Consider the following 21,093-nt stretch of genomic DNA (forward strand, 5'->3'; position numbering starts at 1 on the left):
TGAATCACGAGGGTGTAGGGGCAATGGATTACACTAGATAAATGTTACGTCCCGGGGCTATGGCAAAACTAATCACTACGGGACACTTAATGATTCAAAAACACCATGGGAGAATACTCACAGCACCTCCACGCTCAAAGGGGGTTAGTAGGTTACACAGTACAATAGCTGGGAGTGATGCTTGGGGGGTGACTAAGGCCAGAATGAAACGTAAAAGAATCGGAAAATGTAAGGAGAGACTGCCTTCAACAATAAACTTCGCACTTTACTTGATAGCCTGAGCTCGTCCATCTTCAATGGTGGAACAATAGAGAGATAGAGCAATTAAGCACACGGAGTAGCCTCCAAGAAATAGGGGGAGGGGGGAGGGTGGAGTGCTCTTCTGCTGTGAGGCTGTTGCTGTTGAGATGGTGAGTCAAGATCTAGGGTCTTTCATTCATCTGCGACCCTTCTTATAATCTCGGTCCTATAATTATAGTCCTCATTCGGATCTGTCCGGTAGGTGGCAGATGTCCCGTCTCCTCGTGGCTTTTTCCGAATTTTGCGTGCCTCCCAGGTGGTTGGGACATCCTGGGCTTAATTCTTGGGCGCTGGCTTAATCGGCTTAGTAATCTGTCGAAGAAAATGCTCGGCAGTAGGTAGTGTTTATGGAAGAGAAAGCTGTGAGTCAGTCATCCTTCATAGAGGCAGTGGAAGAATCATAGAGTGGCTAATGTTTTTTGGATTTGAGTTAATATTCTGTTATTTTGACTTGGGATGTTCATAATTTAGAACTCTCTCTCTCTCTCTCTCTCTCTCGCTCTCTCTCTCTCTCTCTCTCTCTCTCTCTCTCTCTCTCTCTCTATATATATATATATATATATATATATATATATATAGATATGATATATATATATATATATATGATATATATATGTATATATATATATATATGTATATATATATATATATATAAATATATATATATTATATGTATGTATGTATTATATATATATATATAAGTATTATATATATATGTATGTATATGTATGATGTATGTATGTAGTATGTATGTATGTATATGTATGTATATTATTTATGGTTGTGTCATGATTAATTTGCAATACACGTTTTGTTTTCCAGTATGTTTAATATGTGGATCGTACTGGTGTAAAAACTGTTTCATATGTAGGAAAATCATTTGAAACACATTATTATTAAGAAATGAACGGCTTCCTTTACATGGTATTCCGCGCACACACACACACACAAACACACACACACACACGCACACACACAGTATGCATTTCTTCTGACGCTTTGGTTGATGAAGGGAGGATTTTGCAAGAGATCCAGAGATTTAATCTTCGGATAGCAAACTCATTCATCGCCCGGTTCTCAGCGTAGTAAGTAACTCAACCACTCTCTGCACGCTGCCCAAGAGGGTCAGGTGTGGATGGGTGTTCTTTCGCTCTTGTTTCTTGTTTTCTTTCTTCTCTCTCCCCTCCCTATCTCCCTTGATCTCCATGTCTTCCCTTTCTCATAATTTTTCCATCGTCTTTATCTTCTTTCTCCTGAAATACTCCATGTATCTTACTTCTCCATTTCTCCTCGTGTTCCTTGACTTTATTCCACAGAGATTAGCATTCCATTCCCGGCTCTACCATCTAGTTCCTTCCAATTGTTTCGTCGTCGTTGCAACATATCTGACTAAAGGGAGGCTGTGGGCTTTGAGGATATTAGAATAATTAGTTCAGTGTGGTAACATTATCATTTGTTATCAGCAACGAGAGATGTTTAGAGGTGCAAGGTATTCATTCCTTGCCGTCTGTAAAACAACTAATGTTTTTATGAAAGGAAAATGTTGCACACAAACACTTTCGCCGTGTTTATATTATGTTTATATACTACATACATACTAGTATATACCTTTCTAAAATATTGGAATATTAGAGGATGCCTGCCAGTCACAAGTATTGGTTCCGAGAGGCAAGATCATGATGACCTTTTCTACCATCCTTGTTTGGGTTCATCTTTTATTCAGGTTTTTTGAGTTAGCTTATGGATTATTCTTTTGATATTTCTATGTCGATTAATAGGAACTGGCATTAGTCCTGGTTAGCGTAAATCCATGTATATGATCTCACGATTTCTCATTAAAATAGTCTAAAATTTGCCATCGGACTGGTCTGTTTCTTTTTTCGTCGATAATGCTGAATCTATTTCCTGAACTAGTTGCGTTCCTGGTAGATTTGGTTTCCTATATCAAATTTTCACCCTTCACATACCTTCCGTTTTTCCATTGCAAACATTTCCAGAGAGTGTATTTACATCGATGTACTTGATGGTATCATAATCTAGTGGGACAATCAAAGCTCCATTGATTGTAAAAGTTTCAAAAACAATATTCTTCTTGTTTCTTATGATTCCCTTACTGCACATCACGGTAGTGTCTGACATGTGGAAACTGAATTCTCTTATTCCTGCACGAGGAATTGCTCGCATGACTGGGGAGGCAGTTTTCATGTAGATCAAAGGCGTTCCCTCTAAACTTCCAGTTGCATTCACTTCAACTCAGTCTCGCGGATACTAGTATGGCTTTTGCACTCAGGGACCTTTAGATTCTGTACTTCTTCAGTTTCGCATTACAAACATTTAGCAAAGTTTGTTAAGTCATACACTCAATTATTTGCTAGTTTTGTTAATATTTCATTCCATTAACTAGGGGAATGTGACAATCATTGCCTTTTTCCAAATCCAGATCGGCTTTTTCACTGGTTGCAGCCCATCAGCACCATTCCCCCTTGTAGGACCAAACTCGATTTAGGTAATTTAGTGTTGTCTGCATCTGTGCACCACAGACCACAACCGCCTCCCACCCCCAAACCCGTCCTCTTACACTCACACACACACGCATATATATATATATATATATATATATATATATATATATATATATATATATATATATATATATATATATATATATATATATGCACACGCATATAATCATCACCTCCAAAGACGGGCGATGCAACAGGCCTCTGTGAAATTTCAACCTAATGCATTTGACGTATTTGTTTACTACAAATCTCTACTCATCTTCAACCTTCAATCGTATAGTTCTCATTCAGTGAGTAAGCCTGGGTTTTCTAATTCCTGTGGTGGCCATAGAAGCTCAAGTGTCACAGTCACCATTTCCCACCTTCCATTTTCATCTGCATATAGAACCTGTGTAATGTCCTTTATGTTATCATTTCTAATACTGTTCTGCCATCTGACAACCAATATTCTTGATTTTTCCCTCAGACGTTAAAACCTTGAGACAGTTCACTACCTTGCCATGACCGTCGATGTAATTTTAGCTGCGAAACTCAAAAGAGAGCTAAGCTAGAATAATTTACTTTTATGAAATGGCACTCCATGCTGTTGACTAACTTGTCTTTCAAATTAATTTAAATTTTGAGATTCGAAAATGATATGAACACTCCTTACAAAGGATAGATTTATTTCCCTTTGAGTTTTTATTAAATAAATTATTTACAAAAGATTACAACAAATCTAGAACTATATACATTTTCACCTAGAATACCTTGCTTTCAATTTAAAAAAAAATTATTTGTGAAATGCTTTAGCAAATTGTCTTTCAAAATGGCTTTGATGTCACTTTGGTTTTTTTTATAACAGAAGCTTTTATTATATTTGTAATCAAACGTTCAGGAACATTCTTGTCTTTGAACAACCATATATTTAGAATATAATTTGACAAAATTAAAGGTGCAGTGTTCCTATTGTTTCTTCGATGACTCTGGGAAATCAAAACACATCTTTATAATGAAATTACAGTGAAGAAAATTGCAAAAAAGCTCCAAAACTCCTTTCAACCATATTATTATGTTTGCAGTTTTCTTGCAGAAATATATCATATGACTATTTGATTCCTCAGCATCATAAAAATGGCAATCAGAGTCTTGAATTATTTTAATTTCTTTTAATCCGTTTTATTGGGTAATATTTCGTGAATATATTAAATATCATTTCCCTATCAGCAGTAGAAAGAAATTTCATGTTGATGTTTTCCCAAATCAAAGCCAATTATAAAGGGAGTACCTATTCTCAACAGTTAGTTGTACATTTGGTAATAAGTTCACATATATAGTTCTCGATTTAAGAAAAAAGAAAATTCTGAACTGTTACTAAGACCTCAGAAATGCATAGGTGCCATTACACATAAATTGTCTCTTTGTCTTAAATTTCCAGTAAGCAAGCCCTTCACACGTGCATTGTTATAATAATTAGACATAAAATTGTATTTCTCATCACAGTGTAACTTTAAGAAAGAGGCAGCTAGAATACTTTGTGTCTTCCATACCATTCCTATCCCTCCTTCAATCTTTGACTTTGTTCAAGTGTCTCCTTTGATAAATTCACATTTTTCCCCATATGTAAAAGAAAATTTCTTTACTTACTAGTTTTATATATTTGACAGGCAAAGGGTAAATATGGGAAACATACCAAGTCTTTGAAAAAATTAAGATATTGACAATAACAGCTTTTTCATGTCATGTTATTCTTCTGTTGTGAAAACTCGCCAAAGTATTCTTAATTTTACATAATATATTTGTCCACGACAAATTGTAAAAGAACCTGTATATCCTTGAAGCATTGATAAAGGCCAAACAGATCTATCACCCCATGGGTCTCACCCAAATATTTTCGTCTCATTTTTATTTAGCATGCAACCTGTGGCTGCTTCAAATTTAGAACCTAATGTGCTAATCTCCAAAATTCCCTTATCACTGGCAACGAAAATATTTGTATCATCGGCAAACCCAAGAATTTTAAGGTGGTTATCATTTGTTAAGGGCAGGTGTCAATACAACTATTTCTTTTTATGGAAAGATACAGAGGTTCCTGGAAAGCAGCATAAAGAAGCATAGAAAGAGGGCAGCCTTGTCGGACTCCCCTCTGCACACTAAAATATTTACCAATGTTACCATTAGCAATGCAGCAGCTCCAATATTCGTGAACAATATCTTAATGCAGGAAATAAGTTCATCACAAAAACCGAGCCTTTCAAGAATCTGAAGTATGAAATTAATGTCAACACGGTCAAATGCTTTCAACCAATCAAGATTTAAAATAACACCTTAAACTCTTTTCTCACTACAATAATACAAAATATCTCTAATTAAAGTATTACATGTATTTAAGGATCTTCCAGGCACACAAAATTGTTCAGGACTGATAAGGTTGAGGATAGCTGTCTGCATTCTTTTCGCAGTTATCTTAGCAAGTATCATATAGTCACAGCACAACAATGAAATTGGTCTCCATTAGCCAAAACACTCTCATCGGTGTCTTTCGATATTAGAGTGACTAATGTAATACTCTGACTCTTGGAGAGAGTTTTCATTTCCATAATATTTTCAAGCAACAGTTTTAGTTCATCCTTAATATCTTCCCAAAATACCTTATAAAATTCTATTGGGATGCTGTCTATACCTGGGGATTTATTGTTACCAATGGAATGAATAACATCACGTATCTCTCTTAGAGATATATTCTTATGGGATGTATCATTATCTGAATCCGTCCATTTTTTTCTACAAACTGCATAAAGAAGTTTTGCATAGGTACATCAGAAATGTCTTTCCCGTAAATTTTTTGGTAATACCTGAACACATAGTGTTCAATGGCCTGGCTATTTGGAAGAACAGTACCTTCATCAAGATTCGGAATTATATTTCGTTCTGCGACTATTTCTGTCATAACCTGTTCACCACTTATTGCTCTTTGCTGTCCAAGAAGGAAACCGGAGGCTATTTCACCTTCAATCCTGTCTTGAATTGTCTTAAGTTGTTTATGCTGTCTTTGTGAATACTGATATCTGCACAATCTGCATCTCCTGACACATTAAGTTTCGTGTAATGTGTCCTTAGTTTTGCATCGAAATAATTGATGACCCCAAATTTCCTCCTGCTAATCCTTTTACCTTCTCAGACGAAAAATTGTTTTATTTCTGGTGTCACCAAATCATTCCACTAATTACTGATATGATAGAAATTCCTTTTACGTGTTAAAAAAGTACACAACCTCCTAAACTTTTCTTTAATTTCCTCGTCTTTTAATAAAATAGTATTAAGCTTCCAAACTGAGTTCCTAATACTAATGTTTGTATTAATCTCAACTTTGCAAATGACAGCGGAACGAACAGAAAATGACGCAGGTGGCATTTCGCTTGAAATTACATTGTCTCTGAGCATCTGACAGTACAATCTATCAATGTGCGAACCGTAGTTTGTGCGTACATAAGTATACTGGGGTTCCTTGCCATGCAAAAACCACACAAAATTAAACCTAAGGGTCCTAATTAATCTAAGAATTGATTTTGACACGTTTGATCCTCTATTATTAGAATTGTCTCTAGGACTCAAAACACAGTTCCAATCACCTCCCATGGAATGTTAACAATGCGAATCTTACTACCATTCACCTCACCATGTACAGAACATATTCTAGAATCCCTACTTCTCTCAACATTCTTTATTACAAAATCTAAAGTCTTCTTGAGAATACAGGTTCCACCTTTAAGACAAATGGCTGGATTGGGAATGATATTATATCTGTATGACAAAAACTCTATATCTTTAATATCCTTAGCATCCTGTTCTTGTTGAAGGTGTTAAATGAGTGTAACATTTCTTGTTTCATTCTATCATTAATGCCGTTGATATTAAGAGTGGATATCGTAATGAATGTTAGTTGTTATGAGATTTTCTTTTACTCTTTTTTGTTGCATTTTTACTTTACTTTCGCTCTTTGTTTAGCTTCATGTTTTCTAAAATGACATCTTGTCATTAGCACCTTGAAAATAATTGGAACTATTAAAAGGTGGTGACAATAAATCACCTATTGAATTTTGTTTATCATCAAAAGACTTGCGTCGTCGCCAACTTTACTACTCGCTAAAGTTGGCCATTGAGACGCCTCGAGCATAGCCCGGGGGCATAATAGGCCAGGAAAGCGGTGCAAAGAGTCCTGCTGTTTTACACCTAAATAAATGGTAAGTTCACATTCCTATTTTACTTAAAGGAAGGACATAATAGTCACTGTATGTTCACACACCTGTGGGTACATTCAAAAAGCCTTCAGTGCCTTAGAAGTCGTATAAAACTCCTGTTTTCTTGACAGAAACCACAACACAACCTGGCCCTCTGCCGAGCGATCGTCCAATCATCATTATAAGGAGAAATGGAAATACGCCTCTCCTAAGGAAAAAAGGATCACTTAGCAAAATCCTTTTGAACGTCTACCATCTGCAACGATATTAGAGTCATCGGATAGAATTGGTGATATGTTATGTTGGTCTTACTACGGTTATCTGTTTTTTAAATGACTACAACAACGACTATGGATGTTGTCCCCTCGACCAAATAAACTCTGACCCAACTGTGTGTTTAAATGCGTTAATATGCATAATTCAGGATTTATAACTGTTTAAGTATTAAGAATGATAAAGTCAGCCGTTTTAATTCAAACACCTCAACTTCTTTCTCTTTATGGTCTTGTTGTTCTTTTTAAGAAGACTTATAGTTATGCAAGAATGCATAGTTGCAGAACATTTCTTTATAAAACAACTTTTAAGATCAAAAACGATAATAGCTTAAGCTGTAGTATATCTAGTTATTTTGCGGAAAGATCCTAACGTCCGAAACTCGGCCACCCCAAATGTTAAAGGCTTGGTCCTCGAAAACGGTCAAACGTTATTCACGAAAATCAAGGGAAGAAATACGCGCTAATGATTCCTCTCGTATTTGAATGGTTCTCCCTCAGGCGACAATTGTCTCAGTATTGAACATCTGTCGACTCGCCTCTACCCTCAAGGCAGCTCTCGCTTGGCTTGATTGTGCCATTCCAACCGAGGGTTTCCAAGTGTCTCCGGAGAAAAAGTCTCCTCTTATTTCTAGTTCTCAAATGGAGGAGTTGGTTGCAGCTTGATTTTACGAATTACATCACAATATGTGATAAGTTCATACATAAAATCATAAGTTGGTGGTCTTCAGTTGCTTGAGTTTATTTTAATAATTTCGGTTAGTGCAAAGTAGTAATTTAAAGATCCAGAATTGACATTCATGAAAGTTTATATATGATATATATAATACTTCAAGGGGTACCATGATACACCTAGTAGAAAGCCATAATTTATTATCAAAAACGTTTTGCACACAAATACCGGTGCATCATCAGTCTGTGAATAATAAAAGTGATTACATTATAAAAAGGAATTCACAAAATTACAAGCTGATTAAAAATTAATGGCTTAAAAGGCAAAGTAGAAGTTAAAAGTTAAAAATTCTAAAACACTGTAAGAAGAGAGAGAGAACCAAGACACCAACCAAAAACGAAGAAGGAAAGGCAAAACCTGACGTCCCAAACAAAAAGTCTGTTATGCCAAATACAGAGGTGTAGCCCTGGTGTTATTGTTTAAAGAGGGAACTAGCCTTTTAATGAGTAATGACTCTAAAGTAGTTAGGTGATCAGGGTCCTGTGTATATCCAATAATAGAGAAGTGCTGTTTCAAGACCTCTATTTTACATATTACAGCATGATTTTTGATGTTAGAAAACTCTGGTTGTTTAAGTCTCTGTCCTGTACGAAACTGAAATCCACGTGGCTGCAATATCTAACTTGCAATAGCCTACGAGTAAATCCGATGCAGGAGCCAGGACATCCAGGGCATGTGAATTTAAATACAACATTAAATATCATGAAGGACTGCAAGCGATCTTTACGGCTGAAAAATGAACCTATCTTACATGGATTATTAAAAATGTGGTTTAATTGAAGATAAGGCATTTCTTGTTCAATGAACTGCGTAAGTCTGCGTGAGAAAAAGTATCAAACACAAAAGGGATGGAAAGCAGTATGTTAGGAACATCAATGTTGGGTAAAGGTGGTTGCAGAAATTCGGTTAATAGTTTATTGGTAATTCTAAGGACTATGTCTTTGGGATAGGAATTCCTCTGAAAAGAAACTTATTAAAATTTCTTTTTCATTATGGAAAGTTGGCCAATTGAATGAGTATTTTAATGTTCTATGGACAAGAGTATAAATAATGTTGGCTGATCCTGTACAGTTCTTCTTTCTATAGACAGCTGTGGTGAATTCAGAATTGCTTTTTGTAATATTACTATCAAGAAATGGCAAACTGCCTCTGCTCACAACCTCCATCGTAAACCGAATATTTGGTTGTTGTTGATTAATATATCCCAGAAACTGTGTGCAATGCCAATGGTACTTAAAAAGAGCAAAAGTGTCGTTAACATATCTCCTGTAGTATGCTGGTTTAAAAGAATATTCACATTGATTTAAAAATTTTGTTTCTAAGTCAGACATAAAAAAAAATTCATAAACGGGACTTAGAGGTGATCCCATAGTAACTCCATCGGCCTGTGAATAGAGTTGCTGGTTAAAAACAGATATGGAGTCTTGCACAGCAAGTTCCAGAAATTGTTTAAAAATAGCCCTATTAAAACCATAAAACAGAGTATCATTGTTGAAAAAAAATTTGTAATTAGCTTGTAATTCTGAGAATTCCTTTTTATAACATAAATACTTTTATTTTTCACAGACTGATGATGCACCGGGATTTGTGTGCGAAACGTTTTTGATAATACCCCCTGAAGTATTGTTATTTTGCCGACTGGAGATTCTATACACACACACACACACACACGCACACACACACACACACACATATATTATATATATATATATATATATATATATATATATATATATATATATATACGTATATATATATATATATGTGTGTGTGTATATATATATATATATATATATATATATATATATATGTATATATATATATATATATATATATATATATATATATATTATATATATATTATATATATATATATATATCCAAAACTTTGATAGGAAGTGACAATTGCTTCAGTTTGGTAGCTATAAGATCTTATTATATCTGTAGTGATGCTTTAACTACTAGTGTAGTATTTTAAATGCTAAAATGACGAACGAACTAAGGTAAGACAACTATATATTAGGTGTGTATACAATATACAATCCGAAGTAACTGGTGAGAAAATAAAGGTCACCATAATCTGGAACCACCCACACTTAGGGTTAAAGGTGCAAACACACACATCCACACACACACACATACACATACACACACACACACACACACATATATATATATATATATATATATATATATATATATATATATATATATATATATATATATATATATATATAAAGTGACAATATTTTCACTAAGTAAAAAGTTGAAAAAGAACAAAAATGTCAGAATGAACATATGACGGTTAAGGTAAATTCTGAATAAAACAGTGAACAGAAAAATGAAGAAGGAAGTTAAGGGACTTTATTGATACCCATCAGCAACTACAAGGCTCCGAATTACAGTAGTTGCTTATGTTCTCCAGTTTCAGGATACATCTAGTTGACCTGTAATCTTTATCAGGTTTTTAAAAATTTATTATTTGAAGCAAATCTATTTCCAAATATCCCGTCCCACCTCCGACTCCCATTCACCCCCAAAGACTTAGAAAGCGGGTGTAACTTTAATCTTTGTTTAAAGTGACCTCCTCTCATCTTAGTTGCTCCTCGAAAACCCAAAGCCAGACACACTTCTGAGAGCATCTCATTTGTTGTCGACTAATGACGAAAGAGAGAGAGAGAGAGAGAGAGAGAGAGAGAGAGAGAGATCGTGTTCCTGTTACTTGCCACATAAGCTTTCCTTTATCACATATATTTCCTTTACATTCACATGTGAAGTATTTACCCACAACGTGACTATGATAAAGACGAATACGCTGAAATACACCGAAGGAGCTTATCTTGTGTTCTTTCGTCTATGCACTTTGTTTTCTTCGTCAGTTCAGTCGGAAGTCTTGCGTTAAACTTGGTGGCATTTCAACCATACTGACCCCTCTCTTTCCCTGGAGAAGAAGGATAGGGTATGGAGGGTGCGTGTTCATGTGCGTTGCATTTCCTCATGGGGCGGGGGAAGGGGGGACGCGGGGCAGTGGAAGGAGTGTTAGGGGTTTGCAGGTTTCTTGAAGGCGAGGTGCTCTTTGCAATAGGATTTTCTGGGGGAACGAGGCTTTCAGTAATGATTCTCATATTTGAGTTTCCTCCTTCCCTCTTTTTTTTTTCTTCTTCTTTATGAGCCTCAGGATCGACCTTTTTTTTCGTGGGTTCATTACATCAGCCACAGCGACTCCCACATTGTCACCTGTCCTGGTGTCTCTTTAAGATGCTCCCATTGGCAGCTGCTGTTGTGACGCCAGTGAATGTTTAACAGTAAAGTCAAATGATTACGGAAGCTCATGATACGAATATCTTATCTGTTGTTGATGACAAGCTCTAATCTCTGGCAAAATGATCCTTATACCATGGCTACATTCAGTCATATGCAGTGTTATCTGTTGCTATTGTTTATCATTTATTTATAATGAAATAATAGTTAACAGTAAATGTATTAATTCATTCATACTCAGACTATACTTTTATGCTCAGTTTTTCTTTCGCCTGCGCGCACACACGCACACACAACACACACACACACACACACACACACACACACACACATATATATATATATATATATATATATATATATATATATATATATATATATATATATATATATAAGTTCTAACCATACGGCTTTTTATTCACAATGGTAGCTCAATACCCAAAGTTCACTTTTCATTCTTTTCTCTTCTGTTATAGCCAAGAAAATAGTGTCGTGGGCTTGGTAATATGACCCATGACTGTATTCACGAGTTTGTCCTCCCCAGTGTAAAGAATATTTATAATATAGAAGGGGGATTTTTACGCTTGTTTCAAGTAACAAGAATAGACACAGGTGTGTTTACCACATCACCCTTTCAAGCTACTCACTGCAAGAAAAAGATACTGGCTGAAGTCGGTAATGTGACTTCACTTACAATCCGGATGCAGGGTCGATTCGTGCTACCGACATCAGAATTTCTTCATATTCTTCCACTTGGATGTGAGGCTTTGTAATGACAAGCATATCCACAACGCGTGAAGAATTGGAGATGTTAAAAGGGCATTATGGCATTACATTTACATACGTATCTGGTTAAAAGTGACCATGGACTGTATTATATTTCACAATACACAATATATATTACACAATACACATTTTTCTCATTCACTCTCAGGGAGGAGGTTCTAAGCAGTGTTATCTGCCAGGTTATCACTCATATTTCAAGAAAAACTGCCTGTACTTTTTGTTTTCCAGCCCTGGTAGTAACTCACTGCAGCCGACTAAGAACGAGATAACAAATTTACTTCTTATTAATTGAGACAAACCACTCTCAAACGATGGTCTTCAAAAAAGTAGGTACAGCTGCCAATGGTGTAAATGAAATCGGAAAGTCTTTGAGTAAATAAATGACATCAACTAGGCTTCCATAGCGTAAACAGCACAGCAGTTGAAGAATTTCTGTTAGGTTTTAGAAATAACCCTTAGCTCTCATTCAAAAACTTTTGTGGTTCGATCCCGATATTAAAGTACCTTCAATTCAATAACTACCAGAGAGGCCTTTAAAAGAATCAAAATGTACTCACTTAACCTACAGTGATTTATTCCAGGGCTCTAAGTTCTGTTGATTCTAATTTTCAAATACCTTGAAGGATATAATGATAATAAATTCTCTTGGAGTTTTACTGGGCTGCACTTATAAGGTTCCTTGCATAAATAGCAAATGTATTTAGATAGGACAATCTGGCAAGTGACTGGAAACAAGAATAAAACAACACAGATACAGCGTGAGAACGGGACAAATGTCGAATGCTTTATTTTACACATTCATAATTTCAAACGTAGGATTCATTGATTTGGGGCTAAAGTTATTTTATAGTGTAACATTAAAGTCGATAAATGCAAGTGAATCAACTTTGATTAATCGCGGTGACTTACTGAATGTAAGCCATGGTATGTACAAACTGGACGCTCTTGTTGGTAAAGGAATTTTTAAGCTTGTTCCTTTTTAATCACCTGTTGAGCTTTGTCGCTACGTACTGTGATGACTGTAAATCGTTTTCATGATTCTGAACATTTTATTTAGCTTTAATCTTTGCTTTGCAAGTCACTCTCAGTGTTGTTATCATTGTATCTAAAGTATGGTGAAGTAATACAAAAACATTTGGTACTTTTGGAACTTCTTCCTTTTAACTTTTCACGTGGCAGTAGGTAACCGATAATCAGTCAACCTTTCCTGGAATGCCTACTAGGAAATAAGATTTCCTATTTGCACATGGTCCTTATCTCTCTGTCTCTGTCTCTGTCTCTCTCTTGCTCTACATATATATATATATATATATATATATATATATATATTATATATATATATATATTATATATATCTATATATAAATATATATGATATATATATATATATATATATATATATATAGGTATATAATATATATATATATTATATATTAATATATATTATATATATTATATATAGGTATTTATAGAGAAAAAATATCTAATTAATATATAAATGTGAAAGAATAAAATTTGGCAAATAGAATCCCAATAAGCATTCAAGGAAAGGTTGATTGAAGCGGAAGAACGAGCCGAGCTGAGCTCCATTCATACTCAAACTCTGTTCCAAACGAGACCAGTTCGGAATTCTCGTTAATTGGCATCTTCAGATACCCGGGACAAAACTTGGGCTTTATAGTGAAGCTCATAACCTCATGGAAGAGTTCTAGCATTCACACTCGACAGTTTGCCAAAGCAATACTTGCGAGTTAAAAATAAACCAATGAAAACGGAAAAAAGTTTCAGTTGAAATTTCCATAGTGGTGGTGTTTGTGCTTTAATTTTAATTGGTACCGGTAAACTAAGCCGTCCTCGCCCGGGGTTGCATAGAACCATAGCTATAAATATTTGATTTCACATAATTATACATTACATAAGTCATATTGTTATAAACAAAGAAAAAATTATCATTGTTTTCATTTCAATAAGCATCAGTCTCTATCTAGAGAGTAGAAAATTTGTCTCAGAAGAATTTTTGTAAATGACTATTGCTATTTAGTCTCGTTCACCAGATCTTTGCTTGGTTTGGTTGCCTATGGAGCTTGGGGATGGGGGGGCGGCAAACGTTGGGTGAATCCTTACTAAATGAAGTTCAATTTTAAATCTTTTCCACAGGTAACTGCATAATAAATGCGACTTAAAATTGCAACAGTCTGGCAATTAAAACATCAAAGAACTTAAGGTTCTGTGATGATGTGATGAGACTTAGTCATCCATGAAACTCTGGACAGATTTTCCTGCATTTCTTTTAATTTTGATAGAAGAAACAATGGAAATATATCCTTACAATTTTGTTTACAGGCTTGCCCCTTTTTGGTTTCTGTGATTTTTATTTTATGGTCAGCCCTGTGTTTCCTTTGGATTTCATTACCTTTCGTTAATATGATTCTAAATTGAGATTTACTATTTCATTTTTGAAATTGAAGGAAGACCATTGGATAGAATTTTCATAGCAGAAGAATGACGATGAACTTATCCCCTATAGCTCTAATTGTGTACACACACACACACACACCACACACACACACACACACACATATATATATATATATATATATATCTATCTATCTATCTATATATATATATATATATATATATATATATATATATATTATATATATATATATATATATATATATATACTGGCTGACTTACCCAGCATTGCCCGGGAAAACTGTGAATAACTGGCTATAGGTAGAGGCAGGGAAGAGGGAGGGGAAGTTTCTGAAGTATATGTATAGTACAGTTGTGAGTTAGCAGTACATTCATGTATGCTGAATCCACTATGAATTCCTGCAGTTTGCTGAAGACGGATCCTTGTACGATTCTCTTCCTCTTTGCTGTGCAGTTTATTTCACACAGTGGATAAAAGGTCTGACTATTGTTGAAAGGGGGAACCAGCATATGATCAGCGGAGATGATTTTTTCTCCTTTAAAAGAGAAACGTAATTTCACCTTCCCATTCCCCTTCCCTCCTCCTGTATCTTCCCCTCACCCTCCCATCCCTGCCCCACTCCCAGTTCCACCTCCATCCCTCTATCTTCTTTTTACCCTCCCCTTTCCCCTTTTTCCCACCCCCTTCCATTCCCCCTTTCCTTTTCCTTTCTACTTTTTTCCCCCTTTCCCCCTTCCTCCCCCCTTCCTCTCTCCTTTCTGTTTTCTTCCCCTCCTCCTTATCTTCCCCTCCCCTCCCTCCCCTCCCTTGCCCCACTCCCAGTTCCACCCACTTCATTTCCTCCTATCTTTCTTTTTTCCATCCCCCCTCCCCCTTTTTCCTTCCCCCTTCCCCCCCCCCCCCCCCAAATCCCCTTCGCTTTCTCTCCCCTCTCCTGTTCCCCTTCCTCCCCGTCTTTCTGTCCCTTTTCTTTTCCTTCCTTTTTTTTCCCTCCCCCCTTTTCCCTCCCCCCTTTTTCCCTCCCCCTACCCATAGCCTATAGTCTGTCATTCACAGATTTCCCGGACAGCGCTGGGTAAGTCAGCTAGTATACACACACACACACACACACACACACACACACATATATATATATATATATATATATATATATATATATATATATATATATATATATATATATAATATATATATATATATATATATATATATATATATATATATATATAATAAAAGAAGCAAATAACAATGCCAAAATATAGAAAGTAAGTACTATATTTCAGAGACTGCTGTCTCTCTCTTCAGGTAGGTAATGAATGAGAAAAGTTACAGGAAAAGCAGTATTAATACCAAGAGATCCATTCACAGGTAAGCTGTTTGACTAGGTCAACCCTCTGCCCAGCCTCCCTTGAACATTTGAAATGTTCATTTACCTGTCTTTGTTTAATCAAGGCTGACTCTATCATCTGGCTTTTGTACCAACATTTGCTGCTGTAACTTATACAGGACAAATTCCAGTTTATTCTGTGGTTATGGTTATATATATGGTTTAAAATAGGTGAGCTCTTTTGGAAATACATAACTGTCTTTTTGTTATATGTTAATCAGGGATTTGACTAAGATATTTGGGTAGTTAAAGTCAAAAGGGTTAGATTTTCCGAGAGTCTGGGTCACCGTCTTAATCCTGTCTAGGTGTAGGATACTTTCTCAACTATATGGTCAGGCTACCTTAAACACGAAATCCGGTTATGAATTAGTTCAAATTTCTTTTCCATGAAATCTAGGGAACAAATTCGCAAGGGTATTTAGTATTGGTTGATGGCTACGCCTATCTTGATAGAAATGTCATAACTAAAGTAGTGAATGTATGAAAGTGAGAATTTTGGCTTTCTTTATATGGTAAATTTGTATTCTGTCGTGTCTTTAATTATTAAAACATCAAGAAAATGAATTTTGTTTCTGTTTCCCATTCAACTTTAAATTTGATGCTGATCACTAATGCGTTTAATTTTGAAAGGAATTCGTCGACATTGCTCCACTTATTACCCCAAAATGTTAGAATATTATACACATATCTCATCCACAGCATGTTTTGGGTTTTATTGCCTTTATCACTATAGTTTCAAAGTTTTCCTTTCATAAATTGGCTAAAACAGGACTAAAGGACTACCCATGCTACACCCGAATTTTGATGATACGTGAACCACGGAGATGAGAGATCAGCCATGTAATATATTCATCGCACTGATATATTGCTCATGAGGTGACTTATAAATTACAATAATTTCTCATCATCAATCAGACAGAAATAGCTGGCCATATCCAGGAAAACGAAATGAGTATAAAATCTTCGAGCGATCAAATGTTTGTTGAACCCTTGGAAACACCATTGCGTATAGAAGTTAACGGGTTGCTGCCCAATGAATAACATAGTATATCGATAGCTGTGTTGGTGAATGTTATTATGACAGAAGGTATGTTAACGAATATGTTTGATTTTGGACATCTGTGTTCATTTATATTGAGATAAGACAAACGTCTTAACGAATATGTTAGTGCAATGTTAGTATGTAACAGCAGCATTACTGACTGTGTAGTATACAGAAAGACAAGAGTATTGATGTTACTATGTGAGAATATTTGATAACTAAGAATTAATTTAGATATCTGTATTAGTGAAAATATAAGTACATAAATTTCTATGTTAATGAATTCGTCAGCATCATTTATAACTTTGTCGGCATTTAAAGCTGATAAACAGACAACTGTGTTAATGAATATGTAACCGCCTTGGCCACGAACCCATTATCATTAAGGTCGGCTGCTCTGTAATCTCATGAGGATGTCCTTGTGACCCCGGTGCTCGAGTCATCCTCATTATTATCTGGCAGGAATAGCCGTAAGGAATTTTGTCACAAGAAGTGGAAGGAGTAGAGGCCGACGAGAGAGAGAGAGAGAGAGGAGAGAGAGAGAGAGAGAGAGAGAGAGAGAGAGAGATCAAAAATATTTTGTGCCAAGGGGCTGTCTGCGTCTCCTGAAAACAAAAGGCTGTGCCATAGCATTGTTTCTTTTGTCCTCAATATAAATATTTTCTCGTAATTGCGTTTTTTATTACTTTTCTAAGGCAGTAGATGAAACTTTCCCAGTTCTGTTCATACTTATTCTTTATTGAAATATGGCACGGATATTCAAGTTTTAAACAGATTGACTGTTAGCTATGATTTAGTTATTATAATAGCTACGTTTGAGATCTAGTGAAAATCAAAATCTCTCTATGTATTAAACGCAGTCATATATTCCAACATGGTAATTTTAGTCTGGAATTTCTAAAGTATTTACTTCAAAATGCCACGGCAAACCTGCATTTAATATCAAGTTAGCCACCTTCTTCATTTGGCTTACGTTAATTTTGCGCTCTTGTACAACTTCATCAAGTTATGCAATGAACACACTGAAGTTTATATTTATTTCAAGAGTATTGCATTAGAATGCAATAGCATTGCATTAAAATGCAATAGGTTCTCATTAAACCCTGAAGTTTGTCATAACAGCTTTTGTGTTATTATATGAAAGAAGTTCAAGATGTGAATGTCTCAAAGCTAGGTGTGTGTGTGTGTGGGTTTATGTGTGTGTGTGTGTGTGTGTGTGTGTAGTACATGTATGTGAGCGATATTTCATTTTGGGTGGTTGGGGGAAGCTGGGCTTTCCGCCTTTAAAAAAGGCACTATTGGAGAGAACCTGCAGAAACTGAGCGTTCAAGGCGATCCAGCCAAAATCAAAAGAACACTCCACCTAAAATTGACGTTTCTAGCCAAAGTACAGGTAAAGTCACTATGAGTTAAATGCAACATTTTACAAGTAAACTATTTAAATTTTACGGTGCTTAGAGCCACGCGTTCAACTTTAGTATTATATTTAGTCAAGTACATGCAGAACCGTGTCGAAGAGACAGTCTTTTATAATTGGATGTTACATGTGCCACAGATTTCAGACTTCTTAAGGGAGAAAGATAGGACTGATAAGAGGCCAAAGTTTTTTTTTTCGTGTACTTGCGTGCTTGCGGTCGTTTGTCGGAGCCCTGTATATTTGCCATAAGTATGCCAGATTGTAAAAACAGCTTTACTCATTCATGTTAGTCTAACATCCACTGTGTACATGAAAAGTCTCTTGCTGCAATTGTAACATCATCTTGTTTTAGTTGGTTAACATGAAGTTCGCATTTTTATTTTTCTCGTTCAGCAGTGTTATGTTTTCCAACAAACATGTTGCCAGTGCCACAGACTGAACACCTAAAATTGAATAGTTTAAAATCAGCCATAAACCCGCCTGCTGCTTACTAAAATTATAAGTCTAGCAACGGAAAGATGTGCATGCCATGAGGAAACGCGAGTTGCTAGGTTAAGTATCATTTGCAGCGAAGTGGATGTCCCTTACAAATTCAGATTGTCAAAGAAGACTTGGTATTAAAAATCAAATTATGTCAGTCAATAAGTGAATTGAAAATGTAACTAGAATTGGTCTATTCAACTTGTTCAGAGAACTAGGGAGTTGCAAACGACTTTTCCTTTTTAAATTTCTTTGTTAAATGAAAAAACCATCCATAAAACTGGACATTAATTTTACTCTTAGTTGTCTCGTATTTTCCTTTCAGTCTTTTATAATGTATCCAAACTCATGTGTTTAGTGTTTGACATTTCAACCTGCGAATTAATGGAAACATTCCTGGATCTCTTTGCTTTGAAAAACTGACTTTAAGAGCCTGAATATTAGGTTCATTTCTAAGGTTGGAATCATGATATCCGTAATTTTTGGTTAGTTGCCTAATAAAATTGAAATTTAAAGGAGGCATGTTATGAATTAGGCACTTAATACCTACATGGTAACTTTGTGGATGCATCGGCGAATATATTCGTGTCTTTAAGTAGCGTATTTGTATACTATACGTGTTTATTTGGACACATGAAATAAAAATTTGTTTTTGAGTAGGTCGGTTGTGAACTATTTAACAAGGCAGTGAACAAGCGGTGAATTTTGAGAATGTCGAAAAAAGAAATTCATAAAGTAAAAGTTCAGAAATCCAGGAAGGAATTTAAACCCGAAAATAAGTAGATAAAAATACACACACACACATATATATTATACTCTAGTCTATTCTATGATATATATATATATATATGATATATATATATATATATAATATAATATTATTAATTATAAATTAAAATAATATTATATATATATATATATGGTTGTTTATTAAAATTTTTATATATCATATATATAATATATATAGATAGATATATATTATATATATTATAAATATATAATTTATAAAAATATATATTATTTATTATATATAAAAAATATTTTTAAAAATTTTTAAAAATAAATTTTTATTAATATATAGTATGATATATATATATATATATATATATATATATATAAACAGAGGTGGCCACAGCCATCCGGATATACATCAATGAGGAGGACATGAAGACTTTCTAAAAGGGGTCAATTTATTCCCGACGTTTCGTAATGTCTTCATTACATTTTCGTTGGCTGTACAAAAAAATAACATAAATTACAAGACTATGAATTTATGAATTTGAAATTTGAAAATGAAAGTTGCCCAATAATTACGAATTTAAAATATCAAAAGGAACACCTAAAAGTACAGCTTAAAAAAAACGTAAAATAAACAGGACAAAAAAATTATTGAAATAGTAAAAGAGAAAAAAAAAATTATAGTTAAGCAAGGCTGGACTAACCTATTCAGCGGCAATGTCAAGACTTAAGAGAAAAGATGAAGACTAAGAGAGGCACAGTGTGTCAGCAGAGGTTTGGCAGTTCAACAAAGGGGCAAGTTGTTTGATCATTAACGATTCTAAAATTTTCAAATCATGTTTGTTAGAAGCTCGCCTGACAACTGAAAAGTCTGGGTTTGCAATTTTTCTGCCTGTCCTATGATGAGAATCTATGCGTACCTACAGAAGCTTCCTGGTGGCTCCAATATAGGTTCTTAAATTACATACACACACACACACACACACACACACACACACACACACACACACATATATATATATATATTATATATATATATATATATATATATATATATATATATATATATATATATATATGCCACCAACCCTGGGATTTCACTCTTCCATCAAACAACAACTTCAAAGGCAACAAATGCTTACAGTTTAAAATGATCTGACCGGGCGGATTCGTAAGTATAAACAGAAATAGGAATGTGAACCCTTCTTGAATAGTCTTATAATGAAATGCTTCATAGATAAAGGTTTTAAATATGCTTAGATAAACAATAAAGCTCTATCATTCTCAGTAAGGTTATAAGAAGACTGAAATTTACAAGAGGCACTATCAGTCTCCGTGGTACTTCAAGGTTTTCGTTAAAATCACAAGGTAAACAAACACAAGTGCCGATTAGCATATAAACAGTACTACAACTAAAATTGGTACACTAAGGATTATGAACTCAAGTTTAAATTAGCACAATGGACATCGGTAAAACACTACAGCACATGTTTATCGC

Source organism: Macrobrachium nipponense, chromosome 22 (assembly GCF_015104395.2).
Source record: "Macrobrachium nipponense isolate FS-2020 chromosome 22, ASM1510439v2, whole genome shotgun sequence".
In the NCBI taxonomy this organism is placed as follows: domain Eukaryota; kingdom Metazoa; phylum Arthropoda; class Malacostraca; order Decapoda; family Palaemonidae; genus Macrobrachium; species Macrobrachium nipponense.